Here is a 26,411-nt window from a genome sequence, read left to right on the forward strand (position 1 = left end):
TGAACACCGGAGGTGTGATGCAGAGCTTCAAGCGGACGTCTTTTTAAGCCACATGTGACACCAAACACGTCACTTTTCTAAAGCCTTTGTTCATCTGAATGTCTGAAGGTCTCAAGAGACTAATGTACCGAGTTCTGTAAGTAAGTAAAAAGATGCACTGTGGGGGTGAGACATCTGCGCTGTGGAGCCGACTTTTCCATTCATTCGCTGGAATTTAACCGCAGTGATGTAACTGCATGCCTCTCCTTTCAGGGGCATTTGACAATAGAAAGCAGGCAAGAGAATAAAACTAAGAAATTGACGAACGTTTACTAATTCAGAGTCTTAAAGATATTTCAGCCCTGGTTGAGTCTGGATAAGAGAATGATATCAGATTAGATCTACATGATTAATTGGGTTTTAATAGGACTGCCAATGTGAGTGGCGATATCAAAAAGTCTACACTGAATGATACTTTTTAGCACGCCAGTGAAGAAATTTGCTTGTGATATTTTTGAATAGAAATACTCCAAAACCACATGAAGGATAATCAAATTGCTATTTTACAAACTGCAAATTGAAACTAGAAATGGTTTGGAGGGTTTCTAGAACAGACAAAAATGTTCAGCTAGTATTGGAAAGAGGAGAAAAGTGACCTGACTGTGTGAGTTCATGGAAACAAGTTACCAGTAAAGGTTACTAGAGCAAAGAAAGAAGCACGCGTCTGATATGAGAATCTTTCTTTATGCATAAACGTTTTCCCTCACTAGCTTTTATTTATTTTAATGTATTTACATGTTGAGTTGACAAAGTAGGGGTGATGTACTCAATCTGATCAAAACACACAATACAGCAGATTCAATAAAGAATTTCCTTTTTAATTTCATGCACTATTTGTTGCTTATTTAGCAATAAACATTTAGTTTGATACAGACTGAAGTTTCATGGATTTCAACTCTCAGGGACAGTAAAGGAGGCCGTAAGGGCAACAACTTAAATCACTCAACTAAACTCTTAAATATTAACGTATTTGTATTTGGCTTTTTCATTTTTTCTAGTGCATAACACATATATGGTTGTAAGGTTGTCAGTGGAGTGACGGTATCTATAGAATCTACTGTACCTGACCATTAAAAACCAGTTATTTTCCCCCCAAATGGTTTTTACTATTCTGATTAACCTTCTATACTCTTCTATACTTTTAAAATTTCAAATGTCATAAATGAATGAAAAATGCACATCACACATTCTCAGAGCACAAGGTCACATTTTTGAACAAAAAAATCCACATGTATGAAAAGGTTTGGTTGAACATTGCGTGTCGTCTTATTTGTATTTGCAAACAATGACCGATTTCGCTGATATGTTACTCTGCCTTATCCATCACACAACATGAATACATACAGTTGCACATTCCTGTACATGCACTTGTGGTTGGAGCTCATCCCTTTATGAATAAGCCCCGCCCCCCCTTGACACGAAATACAAACGCATGAGAGACCACGATCAACCTCCACACACACATACATACATACAAGTGTGAAAATGACAGACTGGATCAATACTTTGTTTAGCTTGAGAGCAGCTGTTGGCGGGAAACGAAGATCACAAGAGCTCCGTTTCAAAGGCCGTGTAGCAGCTGCACGGAGATGCTCGATGCAGGGAGGAAACATGGGTTGGGTGGATGCCTCGTTTGGCAAAAAAAAAAAAAAAAAAAAATCCATCTGCTCCCCGAAAGAAGCCTCGGATAGTTCTTTATCGTCAGACCAGTTTTGAAAAAAGTTGCCCGGGTGCCGGTGATGGAAATGCGCTCCAATCGGCCACACAGCAGCCCGGAGAGCACGGCCTGTCCGGACTGTTTGTGGGGTCGGTGTTGGTGGTTCATAAACAGATGCAACAATCGTAGAGCGCTGAATCTCAGGCACTCGGGTTTAGCTGCTGAATTCATTGCAGCTAAGACAGTTTCAACTCGCGAGATTCTGATTTTAATGCCCGACATCAGATTAGGCAGAAGAAAGAAGATATGCTGAATAAGAAAAGATGCAAGAGGAGGAAAAGATGAAAGCAGAGTGAGGAGCCGCCTGTGAGGGTGGAAAAAAAGAAAAGAGTTCGCCTGACAAGAGTCCTCTGTCATTTATGCTCCAAGAAAAAAAGAAATCGCACACAGGGCCCCTGTCTTATTTCTATGGCAACCTGAAGGCTATTATCGTACCTTGCCATTCATCATGAAAGGACTTTGGTTGACGGGGAGCGAGACGGGGTGGGGAGATTTCTTCCCGGCCCACAGCTGGGAAATAGAAGGAAAAGGAATAAATGAGTGAAAGAAAAATGGAGTGCAGGAACGTTCATTGAGACTTAAGAGTATCGCCGGTTATTAAAAAGGACCACCAGCGACAGCATTTCAAGCTTTCACTAAGCGTTTACAGGTGTTTGCAGCTCGTGCTGTATTTTGCCTGCCTGGCGCTTTTGGTTCATGCGTTAGTGACAGTTGTTGGAAAATAAGACGAGAGCGTATCGGGGACCCATCGTCTGCGGATGAAGACGGGGCCCAAAGGTCAAAAGCTCCAGAACAAGCAAGGAAGGACACGTGGATTTGAGATTGTTGAATCAAATGTTTGAAACGTCTTATGCACTCAAGAGCCCTTTCTTGGAATGAACTTGTGTTTATGGAAATGAAGGTGCATACTCGCCCTACGGCTGCAGATGTACAGAACTATATAATACATGTGCATATTTAACCCGGGATGCAAACATGCTCACTTTGTGAAACAGGACAATATAACACGTGTGCATATTAAGGCTGGGATGCAAACGTGTTTAATTTGTGAAACAGAACAATATAACACGTGTGCACATTTAAGACGTGTTTAATTTGTGAAACAAGATTGCAGTAACATGAAGTCATTGTTAGAACGGTTTATTGAGTTAAGCATTTTTTGTCCCGTGATTATTTTTGTTAAAATTTCATTTCGTTAAGTTTCTAAAAGCCAAAATATTTGGGAAAAATATCAAATCAATCAATCAATATCAAAACTGTTCCATTGTATAAATCTGAAGATCACCTGGCTATATTTTTATAGTATGAGAGAGTAAGAGACTTTCCAACATGCTGAGACATTTCTACTGCAACTTTTCATTTTATGAAATCAGTGAATTAATGAATTAATAGAAGATCATTTTTGCAAATATATTATTTCACAATATTTCTAATATTTTTGCAAAAATGTTTTGAAGACGTTAAGCCCTTCAGCTGTTCTTTTGCTTAAATTTAGCTCAACATTTTATTTTTGTATGACCTTCCATTTATTCATTGGGGAAAACCAAACGGTAATGCTTCTACATTAACCTCCAGGGTTCAAACATCTTTAGATTAGGTCAATGAGGAAAGTGGACCTGCTGCCTCAGCAGCCACAGTACATCATGCTGTTGAATGCTCAAAACACCTACGGAAGTGGAGTAAGTTTGACACATAAGCACAAAAAACCCGATGATACGCAAAGCGAAATACATTGCGTTACAGGGCGCAGTGCTGCTGCTGCTGCTGTGTGAGCAGAGTGAGCAGGGCCAGTGTGACAGTGCATTAGCAGCGAGAGTCCATTTTCTGCCTCCCCAGAGAGAACGCAGCGGGCAAATTAACATTCTCCTCAGAAGGGCCACAGGATCTGCCTTCAATGCCGACTGAATCCAAACAAAAGACGGTGTGTAGCACAGAGACAGGTTGTGAGTGTATGTGTGTGTGTGTGAATGCATGGATACGTAAAAAAGAAAAGCAGGGAGCAGCAAGGAGGGAAAAGGGCTACAGCGGGAGAAGGAGTACAAATGTACCGCTGGCTGCTGTGTATACGTTTGCATGTCTTCTAAAGACTTGAAAGAACACAGCAGTGGACTGATTTTATTGTCTCTGTCCTTGGGTGTAAACTTTGTCTTTCTAAACAGTTTTCAGCTTATGTGACTTATATGGAAGTTTTTAAAAGAATAACTTGTTGGAAAGGTCTTCCCATGGAGAAATATGAAAAATAATCAAATGAATGAGAGTAAAAAAAAATCTAAACTCAACAGCAGTAATGTGGTGGTTCACTTTTTTCATTTTATTCATTAGTTATCAACCAATGGCTGTAAAGACTCCCTTTATAAGAAACGGGATTAGTTGCTATTATTCTTCCCACTTACTCATTCATAGAATGTTTCTATTTTCATTAACGCACTTTGTGTTTTTCTAACCGAGAACACGTATTGTTTCCATAAGGTGAGAGAGGACCTTCTTAAATTGGGTTACACAGTAGATGCCAGCGCCCGCCCACATCACTGTTGCAGCCGGTAGCGACTGCACGACGAGTGACTTCCCATGCATAACTTCTAACATCTGGCCTTCATCACTGAAATCATTCTACATTCCACATGCAAGCTGCCCCATGTCATGCAATCTTTGGCCACTCTGCTGCAGTGAACATGATTCACTACACTCCATATTATTTTATTTCAGACCACAATAAAAAAGTTGTACGGGTCGTTGACGGTTACGGTGGGATAGCTAAAAATCAATTTGCCCACCCATAGCTAATCAGTGACTTTATTAATAACTTTATTGTACTGGAGGAGAAATAGATATGCTATGGAAACAAACATGATAAAAACTTTATATGACTTAACACTTAAATCAGAGATTTCTGCTACGCATGATTGGTACCTGTGGAAGAGTTCGGCTAGCGGTTTCATAGGGGGCCCCATTAACAGTAAGCAGAGCAGTGCTATGCGCTAAATGCTAATGTCAGCATTCTTACACGCTCACGAAAATGCTTGGCAGAAATAATGTTTACTTTGTTCATCGAAGCCAAGTATGCTGGAATGCTAAAATGTGCTGATCAAGTAGAGATGAGGCTGATGGGAATGTCAAGTTTTTGATTCCGATTCTGATTTATGGCCACGATGACGATGATGGTGGACGTGAAACGTCATCTTCACTGTGTCCAGAGGTCATAAGGACACATCGTCGGGGAACAACCAAACGCTATGCGGCAGTCCATCAAATAGAGGAGGAGCTTATCTCACTGTGCGAGTGAAACGTTCGGCTGATCACTCTGCGTGAGAAGTTGGACCAACTCACAAAAAATCATTAGTATTCATCCTGGAAGATGTGTAAAAAAAAAAAACCTTATTAACAATTTCTAAGATTCTGCAGTGCTTTTATCTCTATCCATTTATGAAGTGTTATCCCACTAATCCCACAAATGAGCGGTTTTGGGTAATGCAAGCTTTTGCAAACTGACAATTAAGGTGGACATGAATGAATGAGATGGTGCGAGATCCAATTTATGTGCACGTACGGGGTACTATTTTTCTCTAGACTACTGAAATGAGATACACAACTATTTTGTGCTGAAAGGCAGCTATTTACTTACTATTTATAATCTCGTTGGTAACCGCATTATAGCAATAAGGTACTTGAGGCTGTACTTTATCTTCAATAATGTAACACTTCGGGGGTGTTGAAATCCACAGCCTCTCGTACTAAATAACACATTGTAATGCAATGAAAGCTGCCAAATCCTGAAATATAAAACATTTTGTCAAATCCTAAATTGCAGCATTGTTTGTATTTACATTGCAGAATAAACTAATGTTTGTCAGTTCATTGATTTCTGGCATACTATGATTTGCTTTATTTTCATGTCTGCTGCCTCAATGGAGTATTACATTGCTCAGTCAATTCATGTCATCAATGCAATAATGACAAATACTTGAGTAGTACACTATACGGGTTTAAACTGATCTTTCTCATAAGAAGCATATCAATGATACGTCTGTAAACTTCTCATTAGATGGTAGCTTGTGTGCTTGAGTCCCGAGTGCTTCAACAGACAGATTTTAATGTAAGAAAATAGAAGAATTGATGCCGCTATAAAAAATAAATGAAATTCTCGCTGTTTTGTTATTGGTTCTCTTGAGAAAACGCATTCAGATGAAATGGGATTGTGATTTGCATACTGGTAATAGCTATGATTGAACCACTCGGTGATCAGACCGAGCGGCTGCCTCCACTGACCTGAAAAAGAAAATGTCAGAAAAAAGCAACATTTTAACCCCGAAGCCTTTGGCAAAGCTACCGTGCATGTATGTACAGAGGCTAAAATTAACAGCAGATGTATGGATGAATACTCCAGACTCCAGAGACACACAGAGTTTTTCTTCTTTCTCTTTATGATTTCATTAGTATTTTATAGTCTCTTCTTGGAAGAGTGTCAGAGAGGATTAAAGACCTTCTGAGCTCACTGCTGTATCCATTTGGTCTCCACCTACTCACGTCCACTTGTTTTTCACCAAAGCACAGTTCTCAATACAGCAAACGCATTTCCATACTGTACAGTGATATTTGCACCCTGTATTTGACTCTGTTAGTATGTGTGTTTAGTGAGAATGAGAGCATTTTCCATTTAGTGTCTGCTCTGTGCACATGGGGTTAAACAGCGTAGTTTGTGCAAAGCAGATTCAGAATGAGGACTTTCTTACCACAGCTCCATTTCCTCCTCCCACCCGCCCTCTCTGCCTCTCTAGCACACACACACACACACACACACGGATAAAATAGGCATGTATGCTCATGTTCTCCGCATATACTGGGATCCATAAACAGGAAAACCTGCAAAATCAGGGTTAGATTGTGATACATCATTCTGCTTAAAAAACAAAAACGCCAATCACATCATAGATAAATGAGATGGCACCTTTTGTACCATCATTTGTAAATCAGTAGTATAACCACCAGTCCAGTGGTGCGTTTGGAGCGTAGTGTGACGTGTGATTGTGACAGTTACGATAAGGTTTTGCTCACACAAACACCACCACAGACTGCATTTAATGACCGTGACATAGATAAGTGTAAATGTGCACAGACGCTGTCATGATGAGAGCCTGCAGCCTCCAGGTTGTACAGCCATTTTGGGTCAAACGAAGGTTGCTTGTGCATCTGCCCCCGTGCACCAATAAAATACGGCCGTGCGAGACGCCGGCAAACACCAGAGGCTGGCTTCCACGATTTGCTTCTGAGTGCAGCTGAGGCGGCAGACCTGCAGCACACGGAGTAACAAGATGGCGGCGGTCTGCAGCGGAGAGCAAAGCTCTGTCCGGGGAGAAGATGGGAGACAGAAAAGCTGCAAGCGCCACAAGCTCGGTGCACCTGGGTGCCAAGTAACACAGCCATTTTGGAACTGGTCCCGTTCACGGGCTGGGGCAGGCAGGGCGGCGCCGGCACCCACAAGAGTACCTTTAGCTGAAGAGGAGGGAGGGGGGGGTAGCGAGAACAATGGAAGGGCTGGCTCCCAGACGGAGCTGCAGTACTGCAGTGATAAGGCAACAGGAAGGAGGGGGCGTGGGCTGTGGGGAGCGGCACGGGAGCCAGACACACCTGCCGCTGGAGCAACAGCAGCCACTGGAACACGCAGCAGACGGGAAAGAGACGTCAGCCCGGGCCTCCCATCCGGCGAGCAGAGGGCACCTCAGGACTCGGAGCGAAATGGCGGCGAAAGCCAAGAACCAGTGACGACGCGGAGCTGACAAAACCGCACTCGCTGGCGTACGCCGCGCTCTCAGATAACAGATGCGTTTATTCATCCATTCAAATGAAAGTCAACCTTTTTTTTGCTTTTATGTTTTAGGTCTGAGTATTGGACTCCGTGATTTGCAGGACAAGCTCTTCGTTTTGTGCATTCAATCGTACGTCAACTACAGGACGTGTAATCCGCCGCGTTGCGTGTTTCAATCAGAAACGTCACTAAACCTGCTATTAATCAAATGGCAATAATGAATACAGGTCTGCTTTAGACTACGTTGTAGTGAGCTCATCCTAGCATTACCTCATCACTTGTTCCACAATAGGCTGACAGCAACAAAGACATGGCTAATGTGTGTAAAAAACACCTACTGAAGTGAGGATGTTCCTCTTATCCGTGAAGATGTACAACAACTGCTCATATTAGTAAATCCTTTCTTTTCCTTATCGGGTCTGTGAGCGCTACACCTGCCTGTGCTGTGCATATACAGTACATAAAAAATCAGTGAGAGACACTGGAAGATCTACAGTCCTCTAAATGTCGGCCATTTTAAAAGTTGGAGAAGAATGGAGCAGAGGCTGCGGGGCCGGGCTGCAGTGGGAGGTCTTAGTAATGTGGCGTATGCACGCCCAAACACACATACACACATAGTCATGAAAGCACAATGCCAATGCTTCAAATGAACACTGGGGAAGTTAGCTGCTCTCACAGTCATTTCTCCTTATTCTTTTGTGAGAGTTTAGTGTGACATTTGAAAAACAAATATTGAGTCTTGTTCTTTTCCCCTTCCTTACGGTGTGTGTGGATTCACTCCGTGACCTAATCATGCAGGCTAATGCTTTAATTAGGAAACCCCACTGGAGTGAGACAACGTCGCATCTACGGGTTTTTTAAACAAGCAACCAAATGTGTTGAGATGTAGAACTTATGCTGACAATAAGAGCTTCTTATCTCTGATTCTATTGAAGATACAAAGGCCAGAGCGATTACAAAACACAATGACATGTACCCGAAACCCCTACAGCTCAATACTCAAACAATCACGTGGAGCTAAAGACCTCAGCAGCAAAGTATTTCCGACCGTGCCAATGAAAGATCAAAGGCAGCTCAAAATGTGGATTCTAGATGTAGATGTTCTAGATGTTGTCTGTTGTTAATTTGTGTTGGAAATCCTTTTGAGGGCTATTAGTTTAACAAAAGGCTTAAGCTGCATTAAACCCTGCTGGAGTCGTTGTGAGGCCTTTCTTACGGGTCCATTCTCTGGACCGGGCAGCAAAACTCCCAATATTATATGAAGTATGTGACAATGTTAATGAGTTTCACATTTACAGAAGCCCATGTTTATGCACGCAGTAAAAAATGGCTACGGATCTCTGAACTCCTCAAGCATGAAGCAACTGTACGAGAAAAAAAATGGCAGCTGTTTCTTTAACCGTTCAAGCTGACACGGTTAAAAATTGCCTTCAAATCCGAGCTGAAAATAGATCACACGATCACTGCATCGCATCGTAACCAAGCTAATGAAAGAATGAGGACAAAACATCAAACGGCATTGCGGCTCAAATGTTTCTGAGAATCAGAGTGGCTGCAGAAGAAGAAGGAGGAAGAAGGAGACGAGCAAAGGGTTACATTCTGGAGGTGTGGATGAAGGGAGGGGAGAGCTGCAAATGAAGCCGTTACTGTGATCACAGATCACCGACCAATTACAGAAACAGGCATTTGCCTGCAGATACATTTCAACGCGCTGATCGCTGGTTTTAGGAGAACTGTGAAGAAACGGTCTCTCTTGTCCAATCAAACACAGTACACGCGATGACAGCCTTTCACTGTAATGTTGCAACGCGCTCCGATCGCGGCGCCCTGCCTCAAACAGACACGAGCATCCGAAAATTCTCCCTCAACCATGCATCAAGTTTCCCTATTGACATGTAACACGGACACGCACACACATAGATAGAAGATGTAACAACACTGTGCATATCACAAGGACGATGATCGTTTTGATGAGGTCAAACACAAGTGTACCGAGCTTTCAGTGTCACGCTCTCATCTGTACTTTGTGTTGCTCTCAAGACGAGGCAGGAAGAGCTGTCGGACATCGGGAGAATCATGATGAATGTCATTCTCGCTTTGCAGCCCAAGTGATATTATGAGCTGAAACACTTGATGCACACAACACAGAAAAAGATGTTCGGTGGCACACAGTCAGCGGGTTGACTGTGTGTCTACACAGTGGAAGCGGGGCAGCGTCTCTACAACCGAGTGAGGCGTGCTGCTCGGTTATGTTAGCATGAGTAACATTAGTCACCGTGGGTGTAACCGCGGTCATACATTGGTCATTTATTCATTCATTCATTGTCCCCGCCCATAAGAAAAACAAAAATACTGTAAATGTGACAGCGTTTCGTCATGTCATGCCTGCATCTTGTCTGGACATCCCTCCCTCCCTCCCGGACGCATGCCCTTCATCCCCACATTCCTCTCCCCCTCTCCCTCTCCTCCCGCCCAGCGCCACTCAGGCTGCGGCTGCCTCCGGATCGCAGCCCCTCCGTAACCTGAAATAAACCCAATGTTCTACCTCCTCGTGCCCCTCGGTCTCTGTTTTGGTGGATTGTTTGAACGCTCGCTAAAAAAGCAACGCCGCCCCGTCTTTGTGGCGCTTTGTGCCACTTTAAGTCTTTTCCATTTTTTTAATTATTTCTTTTGCTTTAGGTTAAGAGAGAAGTGTGAGTGCCACTCGCAGCTCCCAAGAACCCAACCCGTGCACATTACAGCAAAACGTCACAAGTTAGGGTCTCAGGGAATGAGAGAGGTACCGATTGCTTTTGTGGTCTGGTCCATGCTATATGCCACACAGAGTGCATAATGTGCCGCATGGCTGAGACTCGAGCAGACAATGGCAGCTACCTCTCTCCATGGATTTGTGCTGCGCTGTTACCTAAGACTCACTTTAGCCACAAGTTCACTCGCTGGTCTTGGTGGGTCAGATCCGCGTGCACCCGCCGTACATGCGTTACTTCATGCATCACATTTTCATGTTGTGTGACAATAAGCATTGCGGTATTCTGCAGGGTAGGCGGATACCGATACGTACCGTGAATCACATCGCACGCGCTGTTAATACAAACATTAACCACAAGTCATCTTATTTCAAGTGAACGCACGTGTGCTGTAGTCACGCCTGGATGGGCTCACACACACACACACACACAACAAGGGGGATGGCATTTGATCATTGCATGATGCTCAGGAGATTGGCTCTGTCGTGGCGTATTTCGCGGCCTTGCTCGGCCAAATCGGAGCATGATTATCAATAGCACAACACATTTCATTCTCCACTTAAAAAAAAACATTTTAAAAAAACACAAAATGCTGCACCATGCACATGCGCAGTGCTGCCAGTCAGACGGCGAGCAGAGCGGCACAGCCGGATTAAAATTGCCCTCCGTCGTAAAAAAAATACCAAAAGCTCTTTACAACTTATATTCTCCCTATGAGCAATCACATCTCCTGACAGCGGCAGGCTGGTCGGTCCTCGGGGACCGCACCTGTCAATCACGCGGCTCGGGGCTGCATGGAGGCTAAGCCTGTTCATGAGGAAGACAAAATGAGATCTGACTGCCTGTGAGATGAAGGAGGAGGAGGAGGAGGAAGAAAAGGAGGTTGGCAGGGCGATGAGCCAAGATGCGAGGAAGGAGAGAAGGGAAGAACTCACCCAGCTGACCGTGATGGCCGAGGCTGCCGCAGTCCTCTGTGTGTGTGTCTGCGCCGGTCGGCCCAGCAGAGGGACAGAGGAGGGGAGGACGTGGCCAGACAAAACGAAGAGAGAGAGATCTGCGAGGAAAAAAGACAAAAAAACAAAGAACGCTGGAGATCTTAGGCAGAGACGTTAGTGCTTTCCAGCTCGGGCGTTTGTTGAACGGGTGCTTCGCACTGGCACGTGAGGCTGCTGTGGCAGATTGCTGCCGTCTAGCCGTCTGCTGCTCAGACATGCAAGACTATTCCATGTGCAGCCAAGAGAGAGCGAGAGAGATGGGGAGAGCGAGAGATGAAAGGGAGAGCAGGAGCGAGGTTTAAATTAGGTGAACGAGGAAAAACAGCGTTTAACCAGAAAGCGATACAGACGAATGACACACAAGCGGTACATCTTGAAACTACGGAGGAAAAGAAGCAAACACATAAAAAGCAGGAACAGGAAGCGCAGAGGATGAAGCAAAAACTATTCTATTCTCTAAATGTCTTTACAAAATTGGTATGCAGGAAGATGCCTTGTCATGGGCACCGGTAGAAAAATGGCATGCGTGAGGAAAAGACGAGCAAATCAATGCACCGCTACGTGCCCACCAGTGCAAAAATGACAAATGAATGAGTAGGAAACCAAATTAAAAGAACGAGAAAGTAAGACAGGAAGGGTTGAAGTGTTGAACAAAAGCAGAACAATTACAAGATGAGTTAAGGTACAATACAGAGCTGACTAATAAAACGAAAGCCAATAAAAAATAAAAAAAACGCCCTCGGCCAAGCATGCAGGCCACATGCGATCCAATGAAGCGCACATGTGGGCCCAGTCTCAGCCCTCTCTCGTGTTCAATCACAGTTTTACATGAGACCTTCAAAAAAAAGACAAAAAACTGTTATCATCTGAATGTTTCTGCTGTGAAAGCTGTCAAAATGGGTTACAACCGCCAGATTATTGTGGATAACAGGAAAATATGTGGAACGCCTGTTGCTGTGGTCCTTCTATCCACTGCCACTCGCCCCTCTTCCTCCATGTGACACCACTGCCCCTCTTCCCCCCGTCCGTCCGTCTGTCTCCATCTGTCTCACATTTTCTCTGTTCTGGCTCGGCGCTTCAGTCTCGCTACATCACACCTCTCTGTCTGTGTCTCTGTATTTTCTTCCCTCCTCTGCCTCGCATGCTTCACGGACTGCAGGCTCAAGTCCCGAGGGCAAAGGTAGTGTAGAGGCTCTGCTTACCCCTCCGTCTGCTAAATACAGCATCGAAAAAAAACAGCAGCAGAGCGGGGAAAGGGAGGAAAAAAAAAAATGTCATCCATTCATTCATTTCCTCCCTCGGCTCAAATCACTTACACTATAAAGGCCTGCTGCACGCAGAGAAGGAGAGATAAGGAAGAGAGCGAGGGAGAAAGTGGTGAAGTGAACAAGAAGCAGAGGGTTCAAGAAAGCAGGGGAGGGAAAAGAAAGAGAGAAAGGGAACGAAAGGGAAAGACATTTCTATCTCACAATGTCTCTTTTCAAGCTCCTTTTCTTCAAAGAAGAAAAAAAAAAAACTCCTTCTCCGGTCGGCAAGTCCGGTATTCAGTTTCTGTCTCTCTCCCCCTCTGTGTCTGCGAGAGTGACTGGGTATTACAGCGAGCGCTTCATGGAGGAAAAGGAGGGTGGGAACAAGATCCAGAGAGAGAGAGCGAGAGAGAGAGAGCGAGCGAGAGAGAAAGCGCGGTTCAGGGAGCGGTAAAGGAAATGTAACTGGAAGCCTGCTGGTGTGGTTGTCTTGTGCTTAATCGGTATTAGCTGCTGTGAAGCAGCGGAGAAGAAGGACGAGGGACAAGATGGTTGGAAGGCAGGCGCGATGAGGGAGACGAGGGAGCTGCCCGAGCAGGGCTCCTTTGACGGACAACACGCAATGGGCTGAGATCAGTGACAGCAGAAAAATGGCCTGTGTGGTCCCACACTACCACCGTCAGTCCCTCCACCAGCTACGGTGGACGGTCTGTCCTTTCAACACATCCATCGATGAAAAGAGGAAACGCTTTGACTTAATCTATTTTGTTCCTTCTCGTCACATGCCGTGTCCTCTCAACACATCACATGCCCTCCGTTCACCTCATCTCACTTCTACATAGCATCTCGTTACTTTCGTTTCCTCGCGACGGGTCGGCCACACACACACACACACACACAACTAACATTAGAACAGCTAAACAGGACTATTTATAGACGTTTGCAGAAAATTTGCAAAAAACCTACAGTTGAATTCCACAAGGAGGGCGTGGTGTGAGTGTGTGTGTGTGTGTGTGTGTGTGAGGGAGGGCAGGAGGGAGGAGGTGGGTCACTAGGGAGAGCTCCTGTACAGTATGCCTCCTGCTGTATGCACTAACACACTACCCCATGGCAAATGAACAAACACGCAGGAGGAAGCTGGCTCATTGTGCACTGAAAAATACAATCGCTCTCTCTCCCGTACTGCAGAAGCGGACCCCCCCGTACTACGGGCCCCTGCTCAATTCTGGCCCACAGAGCTCCTCACCCCACCTCCGACAAACCCGGTGGCCTTGGGACGGAGAGCGAAGAGCTTAAGTGGAAACAGTCTTTCATCCTCACGCCGCTCCATGCTCTGCACATCTGCACACAGCAGCACACCGCACTACGGGGGAGGCCGTCGACCCCAAATAGGAGGGCGTCCGCTGCCGGGTTTGGTTCATGAGCTCAGAGTAACGGATGCTTTAATGGTGTGTGGAGATTATTGCAGGAATAGTCTTGGTTTTTACCACTTTTGGGGAAATGGGGATGGAATCATGCAGCAGTGTAATCATGATCTCTTGATAACCCATTAAAAACCTACGAAATATATATGAATATGATTAAATCAAATCAAAATGGGGTTGCTTAAAAGTTACATGGCTTGAGACAAATCTCATATTCATTCAACCTGCCTAAAATAAAGCAATAAATCAGATCATTTCACATTGCTCTTCAGGGACGCGGTGGAATTTGTGGATTGTGGGTTTTCTTGGTTTGAAGCAGTGAAAGTTGTTACTCACTATTTTCATCACAGTAGTTCCTTTTACCACAGGGAATTTATCGCTATGGTGAAGTGAAACTGAACTTTGTACATAACTGGCTGCCAAGACCGTGTTCTTCCCCCTGCGGCTGTATGGTGTTTCCCTTCAGTTCCACGATCGGCAATTTTCTTTGCCATATTCATGCCAGTTCGAGCCGAGACGTATTCCTATCTGCTCCGATGACGTTGTCTGGAACAGGACACATTTTCTAAATATCTTTTCAAAAGCCTTGGTACAAAAACATATTTACAACAAGGGCCCGAGAGCAGACAAGCGGCCGGTGCTCGGTAAAATAACCCTGCGCGGTGCGGAGCGTGTGGTGTTTCCTCAGGGAAAGCTAGGAGGCTGTACAGTCATCTCCTGTGGCGTCACTCTGAACTATACAACCTACTACCTCACCCTGCGGAACACTGGAGGAAACCGCTGCTGCGTGGAGCGAAAATGGATCAAACGCATCATCAGAAATATACCTGCCCACTGTATCCCGATTAAAAGTCCCGTGATATTGCCATTGCAATGTGATGTCATTTTTCCGTATAGTTTGGGTGGGGTCGGGCCCCGTGTGGGGCAGGTTTAGTGGAGAGCATTGGGTCAGCGTGCCCGGGTCAGTGGTGCTCATGTGAGGGAACGCAGGCTCAAGGAGAGCTGGTTGTTTTTAATTAGTCGCCGGACGGCCGGAGACTGCAATGGATTGGGACTCCGTATGATGATGGAATCGGCTTTGAAGACGATTACGTTGAGTTGAGTTAGCCGATAGACGAGAGGACAGCTGTGGTGTTCGCCGTGAAGACACATACCTATAGACACGAGCTTGTGAAGCCAGTCACCACAAGTTCGGATCTACGGGTTTGTGGCAGCTGACATTACCGCTCCGAGAGCGCAGACGGAAGACGGAATCCCCCCCCCCCAAAAAAACAGCGAGTCCTTTTACCGTGTGATCCTGTAAACGCCACTCGTTCCACACACCACCACTCAGTGGGCGTTCAAGCAAAATAACCACTATGAACAACACACAGCGTCTATCAGAAACCGGGGTTTTACGAGTTTAGCCAGATCTGTTGTTTTTTGTTGTTGTTGTACTTTTCTTTTTTTTTTATCTTTATCACGTGGATGTCGAACATATTTCCTGTTTGTGAGCAGTGGAACTAAACCATTGTGCACTGACACGGCCAGAGCACATGACTGTGAGATGGACGTGATGTTTGCGTAACCTACTGATCACACATTCTTCCGAGGTCAACATTTGTTTTTCAAATGTCAGACAGAATAATACGATGTGTGTTGTTTCAGGTGTGCAGAGAAGAACGCGGAATGGACGCAAGTTAAACATTTTTTTTTATTCAGGACTGATACCTGCGCTGTGTCGAATGGCATTTTGAGATGTATGAGATTAAAATGAAATGCAGCAATATGAAAAGAATACGCCAAGGTCATTGCAATTTGTGTTTTGATAGAAAAGGACCAATTACATTTACAACAGACAAGAAATCCCAGATCTCTCCGGAAATATTCTCGAGAAAAATTATACAAGGCGGTGAAACCTTGTTAAATCGCAGCCGCAAAAATGGTAAAATACGACGCTGGTTTTTAATTTTGGTAGTTTATAAATACAGGTATTTAATACATTATGCATTTCCATACTGGACAACAACACTGACCTTGACCTCACCACCTGTGATGAACCCCCATAATAAGTGAATAAGGTTCGCATCATGGGTTGCGGATTGGAAACAACTGTGAACCGAGCTAACGGAGAGAAAACGGAAAGTATCATAAATTGCAAACATACCAACAGGGAATTGATGGTCAGACATCCTCTGGAATGAGATGGAGTCAGGCTGGAGGAGAAGTGTAGGCCAAAGCTTTGGCATTAATCAAGATCCCTATGAAAACAGATGTAGATGCTGGTCAGCAAATGACTGAGTGAGCAGAAAGTCTAACGTCGACAGATACTAAAGATACCTGTGCACACTCATTCCTGAAAGCACACACTCAAACACGTGGTAATCCGAGCAGACCCGAAAAACACATAAGAGACTAAAACTACAAGCAGTGCAACAACAACAACGAAGGAATAACAGTGGCAGGGAGAAAAAAAAAAGAAAAACATAAAAGCGAAATAACAAGCAAAAGTAGGAAGATAACATCCCTTCGTTATGACGCCCTGCTAACCCGTTGTCCGGTGCCCATTTTCCAGGGTGTAAAAACCTCAAATCGCCCGTAAAATGCCAAAAATGTACGGCAAGAGAGAAATGGCAAAAGGTTGAATGCAGTAAGATGTGGATGAGGAGGAGTGGCAGCGCAGGGCTGGCTACAGAGAAAGTGGAATTTGTGACCAAGCAAAGGAAAGGGTGGTGTTTTCTTTTTTTTTTTTCTTTTTTTTTTTTTTGGTGCTTCATTCTGCTTTTCTTTTTTGGATCCCAGCAGGATTCTTGGCTGCAGCTTTGTCTCTTCTTAGTGCTGCCACAATTTTGGACATATTCCTTTGTCTTTAACTCGGTTGCATCGAATCAAATTGAGAGATGGGAAAAGGATAGGAGTTGAAAAACTAGAGCGCAAGTTTTTTTTTCGAAAGAAAAGGACACAGCATGAGTGAAAGTGCACAGCAGAGAGGAGAGAGGCTTAGCGGCTGAATGCAAGGGTAACAAAAATTCATATATAAAAAAAGAAAAAAAAAAAAAAAAAAAGCTGTAAGAAGGTTATTTTTTTTCCCCCCCTGCAAACATCTCCCGAGTGCGAGCTGCAAAGAGCGTCTTCTCTGCAGCCTTCTCCTCAGCTATGCCACGTAGCGAGAGAGAGGCAGAGAGAAAAGCAGCCACTTTTTCCCCTCTCTCCAAAATGGCTGAGGGCCGGGGAGGGAGCGTGCTACGAGCTAGGAGGAAGAGCGGCGCTCCCCGTCCTGCTCAGGGGAGGGCTGCTGGGAGACTCAGCGAGCATCTCTCCCTCTCGCGCCCCCTCTCCTCAACTCGTGCCCTTTGTCCCGGTAGCCGTCTTTCAGACCGAGCGAATGGAGTACGGCTGTGTTGTCAGTCCCTGAGAAACTCTGCTCGGCCCGCCACGCGGGAGGGGGGGGCGTCTGGAACCGGTGCGTCTGATAGTGTGTGTGTGTGTGTGTGTCTCCCAACGTGTCCTCGTCCCGATGCTGCACACTGTTGTCCTGTGGACGGTGGTCTCTAGTGTGACTCTAGTCTGATGACTGCACGCTTTCCAGTAATGTTTATGTAGATCAATAATTCACTGTGTGAGTTTTAAATAAACATACGAGTGTGTGTGTGTGTTGAAATCCATAATTCTATGGATTATATCTTCTTCATTCCATATTAAATGAAGAACTGATGCAACACGGTGGGATTATTTTATGTTTGCCCACACTATTTTTTTTTTTCCATTTCCACACATTTGATCCTGTTCTTTTTTTTTTTTTACAGCAAAGGGCTTTCTGTTTCATACAGTTTATTTATTGTTCCTGCTAGAGCATGCAGACGTGGATTACCTCTGCTCATTTACAAAATATTTCCATCCTACACTCAGGAACAAACCCACCGGTGAGGTGACGTGCACGGACATCGGAGGCACTGATTCAGATTTGGAAGAAGCTTCTGTCCACGCGTGTACAGTTAGAATCACAGAAGCCAAACACCAGAAAGCAGCTGCCTCGCTAAAGCGCCCTTCAGGAAGACATGATAACCCATTGTGATGCCGACTTCTGGCATCTGGAGGAACAATGAGCTCATTTGTCTGCAATTTATGAACAGTTGTAAGTTGCACAATGAGCTGTAATGTATTTAAAATATACAGGAACCCCGTTCATATATAGATCAGTTCATGTTCATCAGCATGTCAGTTTTGTGAAAAAGGACAAATATTAGACATCTGTTTTGCCACAGCATGCCAATGGGCCGTTGTCTGCTCCATGGTCACCACTTGAATCTAAATGAACAAATTTGACTTTCAGTGTATAGCCAAGAACCCCCGTCCCAGGGGCGCCGCAAAAAAGACCTCTCCAAAAACAGAGTGAGCGACATGGGCATCTAGGTCATGGTCATAACCCCTTAAAGCCTCTCTAACCCTGGAACGTTGGGTGGGGATTCAGCTACCAACTAGGGACAAAAATCAACACTAGATTTCATATAATATAATGTAAATGCAGGTAGCATCAGGCAGAAAAATACATATTATTGAATTTGGTTGTTTTAGGTGCTCCATTACTATATGTGTGCTTATTGTTGTCTATCTGCAGTCATGGTGTCGTCTGTATGGGTGCTGGACATGAACCAGTGAACAGAACAGAACTTTCACTTAAATAGTGTTGAAGTGAAGTCCTGACTTTCTGGTTTCACTTTAGAGGCACACAACAGAATGCATCACCACAGATGTATAAACCCAACGCAGTTACTTAAAAGGTCTTCATATCGTATACACTGTCAACCCAAAGAAACAACAACTCAAAGTACAGTTGAACTTTAACAGTACTAACACTACTTTTGAATCTTAATGATGCCAGTGGACTAAAACCAATGCAGAAATCTATCTAGTACTATAAGTATACTTTAGCGTTTACATAACAGGAACCATCAAACAAACTCTAGACGCTGTATACTATTCTCATATTGATGTATGGAAGAGGAAGAGCAACAATAACTCAACCCCCTTAATGTGTCAACCCTTTGTGTTTGGCCTGTGATTCACGGATGACTGTGTGCGTACTGGGAAAAGATTATTACAATCATTGTACCTGCAAGCTAAATGTGCCATCCGAGGGGGAGGCAGGAAAAACTGTAGATTTTAATTGTTTGGATACAAATGTCAAAACATGAGACAACCACCCACAGTCCAGCCTGTCTGCTCTATTGTCTTTCAGCAGCAACTTCAACCTACGGTAAAGCCTCTAAAAACCACCAGAGCTGTGACTGCAGAACAAAGGCCGAACGTACAGTAGGTGAAAAATGTTTATATTAATAACGTACGATCACGATAAACACAACATCCCGATCAAAGGATCGATGTGTATGTAAACTCGTTGGAAGCCATTGGAGCGTTTTGTCAAACAAAAGACAAAATGTTGCTGCTCGTTACAATTACAAGCAGCCATAAGGGCAGAAGAGGAACCCATCTGTCTCCCAGAGACTCTGCTGGAGGAACAATGAGAGGACAAGCATGTAGTTCATGAAATCAAAATTGGCTACAGGTGTGCAACTCATTCCTGGGACGATATAGAGCTACAGAAAACAGAGCCTGATTTAAAAAATACAGGAATTACTCACACATTGATGCCATTTTTTTTATTTTTTGTTATAAATTACTTCATTAAAACACGGGTCCCAACTTTGCTGCAATAAAAACATATTCGTTCCTTAAAATGTGAGTAATTCCACTTTGTCTTAGTATTATATTAAGAATTTTAAGCATATTTTGATGGTGATGATCTAATACAGTAAATCAAAACTATTTGCGCCACGACAATCATGACATGACATTTCTGTATCGTCCCGATGACTCAAAGTAATCATGAAAGTAAGAATAATCAGTTGTTAATGTAACCAAAGATCCTGCACACTAGATTTATCGCAGTGCGCTTTATTCATTCTCTCCCTGGTTTATGTCTCCCACATGTGCTGTATTTAGACATGTGTAATCACTGAACTTGACTGTGGTGGATGTTCCAGGCCTTTGTTTAGATTTTAACCCCACGCTGAAGCAGAGCAGCAGTGACACCAAACAGCGGCCGTATTTAGTGCTGTACATTTTCACTCGCGCCCGTACAGCTTTGCTTCTTGACAATTCAATCCGTTTTCTTAAAACCTCTCTCTCTCTCTCTCTCTCTCTCTCTCTCTCTCTCTCTCTCTCCCCCTCCCCCCTTCATCTCACCAATCTCCTGCAGTTGCTTGTCCCTCACTGTCTCCCCCCCAGCCCCCGTCCTCCCCTTCCCACCTCCATCGCAGATTCTGCTCACGCACGACTGCGGCACCCTTTCTCCGGTCCTCCCCATTAATCCACACCACAGACGTCTTGGCCCAGTGTCTCGTCTCCCTCTCAACGTGCACTCCACACCCTCAAAAGTCTGGACCGTTTCAGCACGGGGCGCCGGACCGTGTTTGACGGGCCGCTGAGTGTTGCTTCTTGCTGTACGGACAGACCGGCGGTACATCACGCTCCGCCTTGGCTAAAAGCTAAAGGAGGCCTCCCGGTCAGAGCGGAGGTCGCACCAGGAGAAGCAGCCCATACGTGCAGTACACAACCTGTGTCACGTTTACTTTCACCACTGCAGGAAGAGCTGCACAAAACAAACTGCTGGCTCGGCTCAGCCGGGTCTGGCCGGCCCGCGGCTTGCGGCCGGCTCTGCCCCGTTTCGACCGGTTTCTAGAGACAGCGAGGAGAGGCCGACTCAGAAAACAACGAAATGTTTCCTCTTCCCGATTAAACTCCATCTGGAGCTTTTGATGCAGCACTTTGACGAGTGAAGGATAGCTTTAAAACAAAGTAAAACAAATGAAAATAAGCCTTCGAACAAAAAGGGAAAATACGTTTTCCTTTCAAATTGAAATTTGCTCCGTAACATTTGATTTGATTGCTGATCTTTATTATTGTGATCAATTCTCCTAAAACCCTCTGAATAATCATCTAGGTTAACTGCACGTTTCGTCTTCACACACTTCAATTAACTACCGATATAAAGAATATATCGTTTAACTATTGAAAATACTTTCTATTTCAACATGCCTATAATTTGAATAAAAAAGTATTAAACATGTAAGTACTACAAATCAGCAGTGTTTGACCACATTGCAGGACATTTTATTCATAGAGTACAGAGAGTACAGGGACAGGGGACAGAGTAAAACTCCATTATTGGCGGCAGACTGCTTCTTGGTCTTTGTGGGAAGAGTTAAGAAATGAGCGAGCACAATGACATAGCGGGGGTGAGGCTGTAAGAAGGAGAAAAAGATCCAATTACTCTATTAATTACTTGATTTATATTCATCTGCAGGATCCACTGGCTTGTACTAATCACTCTAAGAATGCAGCCAATTGCCCAATATTAACACATCTTCCGTGACAGCAGGAAGAGTGTGGGGCCTGGGAGGGGATGAAGAAATTAGATTTACAGGCAAATTAAAGCGAATAATGCCACGAGACAAAAAAAAAAGGCAGCTCAACTTCTACATAAAGGGGGAAACTCAAGGTGTTGACATTTCTCTCTTTCTTTGTGAGGCACACTTGTTCGCTACTGCAATGCTGGCAAGATGCGTGGACAGAAACTGCACCTCCGGATATTTCCCAGCTCAAAGATGGTGGGGAGGTCATGAGTTTACCCCTCTCCGTCTTCTATCCCCGAAAAATAAGGGCTCAAGTTAAATTGTACAGCAGCAGCAGCAGCAGCAGCTTTGAAATAGCCCGCAGTGCCTCACCCAGCCACCCTCCTCTCTCGCCATTTCGCTCGCTTTCCTCACCCTCCACTACTGCCGCTTCAGACCCTCATTTCCCTGCCCTCCCGCCCGCCCGCTCCCCCCTCTCATTCATTCAGTTTAATTTTGAACCCCGCACTGGTAGACAGGCAGAGCGGGGAGCTCCATGGTTACCTGGCACCGGGCCATCTCATTACACTGCCAATTGATTCTGGCCTGCCGCCATGTCCGCCGCCTGCCTCCCCCACACCCCGCACCATCTCTGCACCTCAGACCGTCTGCAGCAAAGGAGATATCAGAGCACACGGGAAGGAAAGAGGCAAGCGGCTCCACTTACGTGCATCAAACTCGGCTCTCGTGCGCGCAATGCTGCACACATTTGGAGCACAGACAACAAATTCTCACTCAGATAATTAGTACATTGGAGAGCTTTGTTCAAGACTAGAAGCTCGCACTATATTTATACTGTTATGACACCGCCCCCGCCCCCCTACACTGTCCAAGTCAATGAATAACATAACAATTATGAGAAAAGATTAAGATGAGCAATAAACAAAGCAAGTTCCAATAAAATTGCATCTACTAATTGTCACTTTTCTATTGAACACACAAGTCTAATTATTAGAAAGATGATCGAGTCATGAATTGAGTTCTCAGCATATCAATTTAATGGGATGTGACTTTTGTGGAAAAAGAGTTTCCAAGAAGTAGAAATGAATCTATTTTGTGAAAAATCAAACACCAGCTCCACTGACACCACAAATAAATAAACTACAAATGCATTAAAAAAAAATGGCTTTACACTCAAGCCATTTTGTGGCTGTTTCAGACCAAACAGTCCTCATGGGGGGATTCTCGAAAACTGCTTGGAGCTGAAAAAGTCTGGATCGATGTCATATGACTCATCCTGCCCTGTGAGACTCAGCGTTAGTGAGCTGAGGCGGGTTCACTGCAGAGACTTCATCTTCCACAGCATCTGTCCGCCGTAGGTGAGACTCTCCTCCTGGCACTGCTGGCAGATGCCGGGGTCGTGGCCTCTCGGTCACCAGAGATTGGAGGGGACCGGGAGTCAAAGGGATCATGAAGACATACGACAGTGTGTCTACTGTGCCTTCGACATCCCCACATATAATGGCCATTCATTCACGATACAGTAAATAGTAAAAGGCGGACCATGACCCGCGATGGTTCATCCGCGGTCCAACAAGGTCGGATGGGGGATCTAAAATAATCTATATTGTAATTTATACGTTGAATCTTTAAGTTTGGGTGTAGCTGTGCAATGTCTTGCAACACTACTTACACCAACGCGTACCAAGCTCGCCACCTGTTAATCCACACTAGCGCTTCTCATACTGTGCTGCTTAATAAAGGACCTTGTGATCACCAATCGACCCGGGGCACACAGTTCAGATCTCCACCATTCGCTCCACATTGCCCTTTCAGCTGAGTTAAGAGTCTAAATAAACTTATCACAATAAATCCCCTTCATGTAAGTTGGCAGACAGAGATATGTCCAGAATGAAGACACAACATGTATGTTCTTCATTTACATATTGATCAAGTCAATGAAGCTCAACTGTGCCGAGACGATCTAAATGAGACCTCCAAAAGTTCTGCCATTCTGCCGATATGCAGCACCATCCATCCATATAATAGGAAAAAAAGTATTAAGACTATTCAAAACCAGATTTGGAGTGCAACTCAAAATGTCTGCATATTAAATCCAATCAAAAGGCACTGTTTGTTCTTGTAAGTTCATGACTCACGCACTTAGTCTGAGATACAACCTTGAGAAATAATGGAATAATGAAAGATTGATATATTAGTTCAGTGCAAGAATTTCTTTCCTCACAAACATTATTAATAGGGATCCTCACTGTTATAAAGATGGCCATTTCAGCCTAATAAACTGTATATTATTTTATCTCCTAGCCAATAACCTTTCATGTATCACCATGCACTGCTTGTGCGTCCACTTATTGAGACGAATACTGCCTTCACACTGAAAGCGAAGCAAATTTTCGCAACGCTATACTTGCCCAACTAGTAGTTAATTAGCCTTAATTCGCGCCCTAAAGGGGGCGTGGCTTATCTCTGTGGCTTGTCTCGTAAAGACAGTGATCATTTCCGCTATCCACCATGGAAATAACCACTATTTCTGCTCCGTACTTGTTGTGGAAATTACACAAAATGTCGGTACCACAAACGCCGTTGCACACTTCTCCTCAAGCTGCGTCTGGATGGCTGTAGGACGGCAGCGATGACAAGCAGAGCATCTCAACGCTGATTGGCTGACAGCGATGGACAAAATTTCAACTTTGACGAAAATGATTAATTTCATTCCATTTGCGTCTTTGTGTCTTTGGCACCGCCCGTTTAAAATTTGCTTCATCTGCGACAATCAAATAATTTGCTTCGCTTTTGGCATGAACGTACCACATGAGGTGAAGCCCTCACATTATCCTCTACTTTCACAGCTTTAGCTGGCAAACATTATCACAGATTCGAAAGCCACATGAAATATACTATAATACGTAAACCTTTCACTTTAACGCAACTTTTCAACATGGCCTTCAAACACAACACTCGTTATTCATTTCACAACTCCGACCAGATGTTCTTCAACTTCAAACAGGACGTAATCTGTCTTGCTTCAGGACAAGGCCATCAATTTCATCCTAGCAGGTGCCTGCGTGGACGCATCCATCCACCAGACAGGCCTCCCATGTAAGGGAGCACGTACCCAGAGATCTGTATGCCAGTTAAGGTACTGTTGCTTAGGAATGTATCCAGATTAAAAGTGCTTTTAGTGAGATATTCATTATATTTCAAATGGGTTTTTAAAAATGAATCTGTAATTTCATCCGGTAATTGGTATTGGTTTTGCAAAAAATTGGATTTTGTTCATTTATAAATGAAATATTCTAGAATTACAGCCCTCAACATAGAATCCAGTGTACTTATTGACTCGCACTGCGAAGCACTGGAGCTTAAACAAAAAAAGATTTATCCAAGGTAATAATTACAGGAAAATGTGCCATGCTCAACCTGGGATTTTATTCTTCACAAATGGTTTTGAATTAGTGAAAATATTTCAGAATCTTTTGTATGTCACTACTCAAACTGTGCCAAAAGAAGAAACATTCCAACATAACAGCCAGCATAAATACTTCAGCGTCAATGAATGAAAATATCAGGCGCCTCTGAATCACGAAGGCTATTACATGATAAACTATATCGACATAACCTGTTCTCTCTATTGAGCTGGCGCCGCTATTCAAATACCAGGAATCTTCATAACCTGCATAACTGACGGTTAACGTAAAGGTCCATGGAGCGAAAGGTGAGATTGCGATAATAATTCCCAAATCGCTCAAGCTGTACTGTAAAAGAGGCCTTTGTTTAGAATGTGTATATAAATATATGTGTATATATATTTTGATTTATTGATATATGTCTGAATATAATATATTGTAATAACATAATAAAAAATTTCCAGTGCAAAGCCGTCTCTCTGAAGACTAAAGGTTAGAAAAGGGCCTCCCCGTTCCAGGGCCCCTTTCCTCTACATGGGTTGTTTAAGGACACAGTGAACCAGGCTACCCAATCGAGGGAAGGGGCCATGCAGGGGGAACAGTGACAGGACGGCCAAGTGGAAGAAACTCATGGAATCCTCGGAGCTCAAGCGGCTGGCTGGATGCTAGAGGGAGGGAAGAGCGCAGGAAGAGACGGGCAGGATGGTGGACGTGAGAAGAGAGGGAGGGGCCTGTTCCCCACGCCGAAAACTTACAGCAGCAGCAGACATAAAAAAATAAATACAAGAATAAAAAGGTGGTGGTGGGTGTTTCTCAGGGTAACAATTTAGTCAAAGTAAAGTTACAGTACAGATGTGAGGCAGTGTGAAGCACCGCTGTTTTTACCACCCAGATTACAACCCATGAGTCTGGACTTTGACGTGATATTTGGAAAGGCTTTGATTAAATACGATGAGATTTCAGATTTTTTTTCTTCTTCCAAACAATCGAAATTTGCATCAAAGCCGAGCGAGTTTGGGTGGGCCCAGATTTAGAGGACAGCCCGTCGCACCTGTAATCCCGGGTGAATGGGAGCTGCCACACTGACCTTCTACCATTGCCCTCTCCTGCCCGTTCTCCATTTTCTCCCCCCTCCCCCCCCCCGTTACCTTGACTCCCCCTCTCCAGCGTTCCTCTCCTTCTGTTGCTCCCCTTTCTGTTTGAGTGTGTCTGGGTCCTGCTGGAGAGGCTTTGTCTGTGAACACTGGAGCCCGGACCGGCCCACGGGGGCCAGATCCATGAATACCCACACTGTGAGAGCCACTCTTTCTCTTCACACCACTTTCTCTACTGGAATGCCTGAGCAGTGAGGTAAGAAACGCTTGTGCACACGCACACACACACACACACACCCCTAGGCTTACAGCACGAGTGCACGCACACACATTTTCTAATTTGCTCTACCCTTGCGCACACTCACACGCACGCACATGCACAACACTTTGCACACAAACTGAGTGAGTCATGCGGTGATGAAAAGCCAGTGTTTTGTGTGTGAACCCTCTCACCCTGGACTCACATCCTGAGAGCCTTTCTCCTCCATCAGTCCCTGCCAAGCCCTCCCTCTAATTAAAGACCATTGGATCCAATAGTGTTAGC

At 44.5% G+C, this 26,411-nt stretch overlaps 1 long non-coding RNA gene across 2 annotated transcripts in view; it reads right to left on the reverse strand.

The window, feature by feature from the left end:
* LOC144410194 (uncharacterized) overlaps nt 1-26,411 on the reverse strand; it is a 53,786-nt gene that overhangs the window by 8,789 nt on the left and 18,586 nt on the right. For both annotated transcript variants that reach the window (XR_013468081.1, XR_013468080.1), the window contains 2 exons: nt 16,119-16,212; nt 2,192-2,266 (listed from right to left, as the gene is read on the reverse strand). This is a non-coding gene — a long non-coding RNA (uncharacterized LOC144410194). The remainder of the gene's footprint in view (nt 1-2,191; nt 2,267-16,118; nt 16,213-26,411) is intronic.

This window comes from Gasterosteus aculeatus, chromosome 7 (genome assembly GCF_964276395.1).
Source record: "Gasterosteus aculeatus chromosome 7, fGasAcu3.hap1.1, whole genome shotgun sequence".
Lineage (NCBI taxonomy): Eukaryota > Metazoa > Chordata > Actinopteri > Perciformes > Gasterosteidae > Gasterosteus > Gasterosteus aculeatus.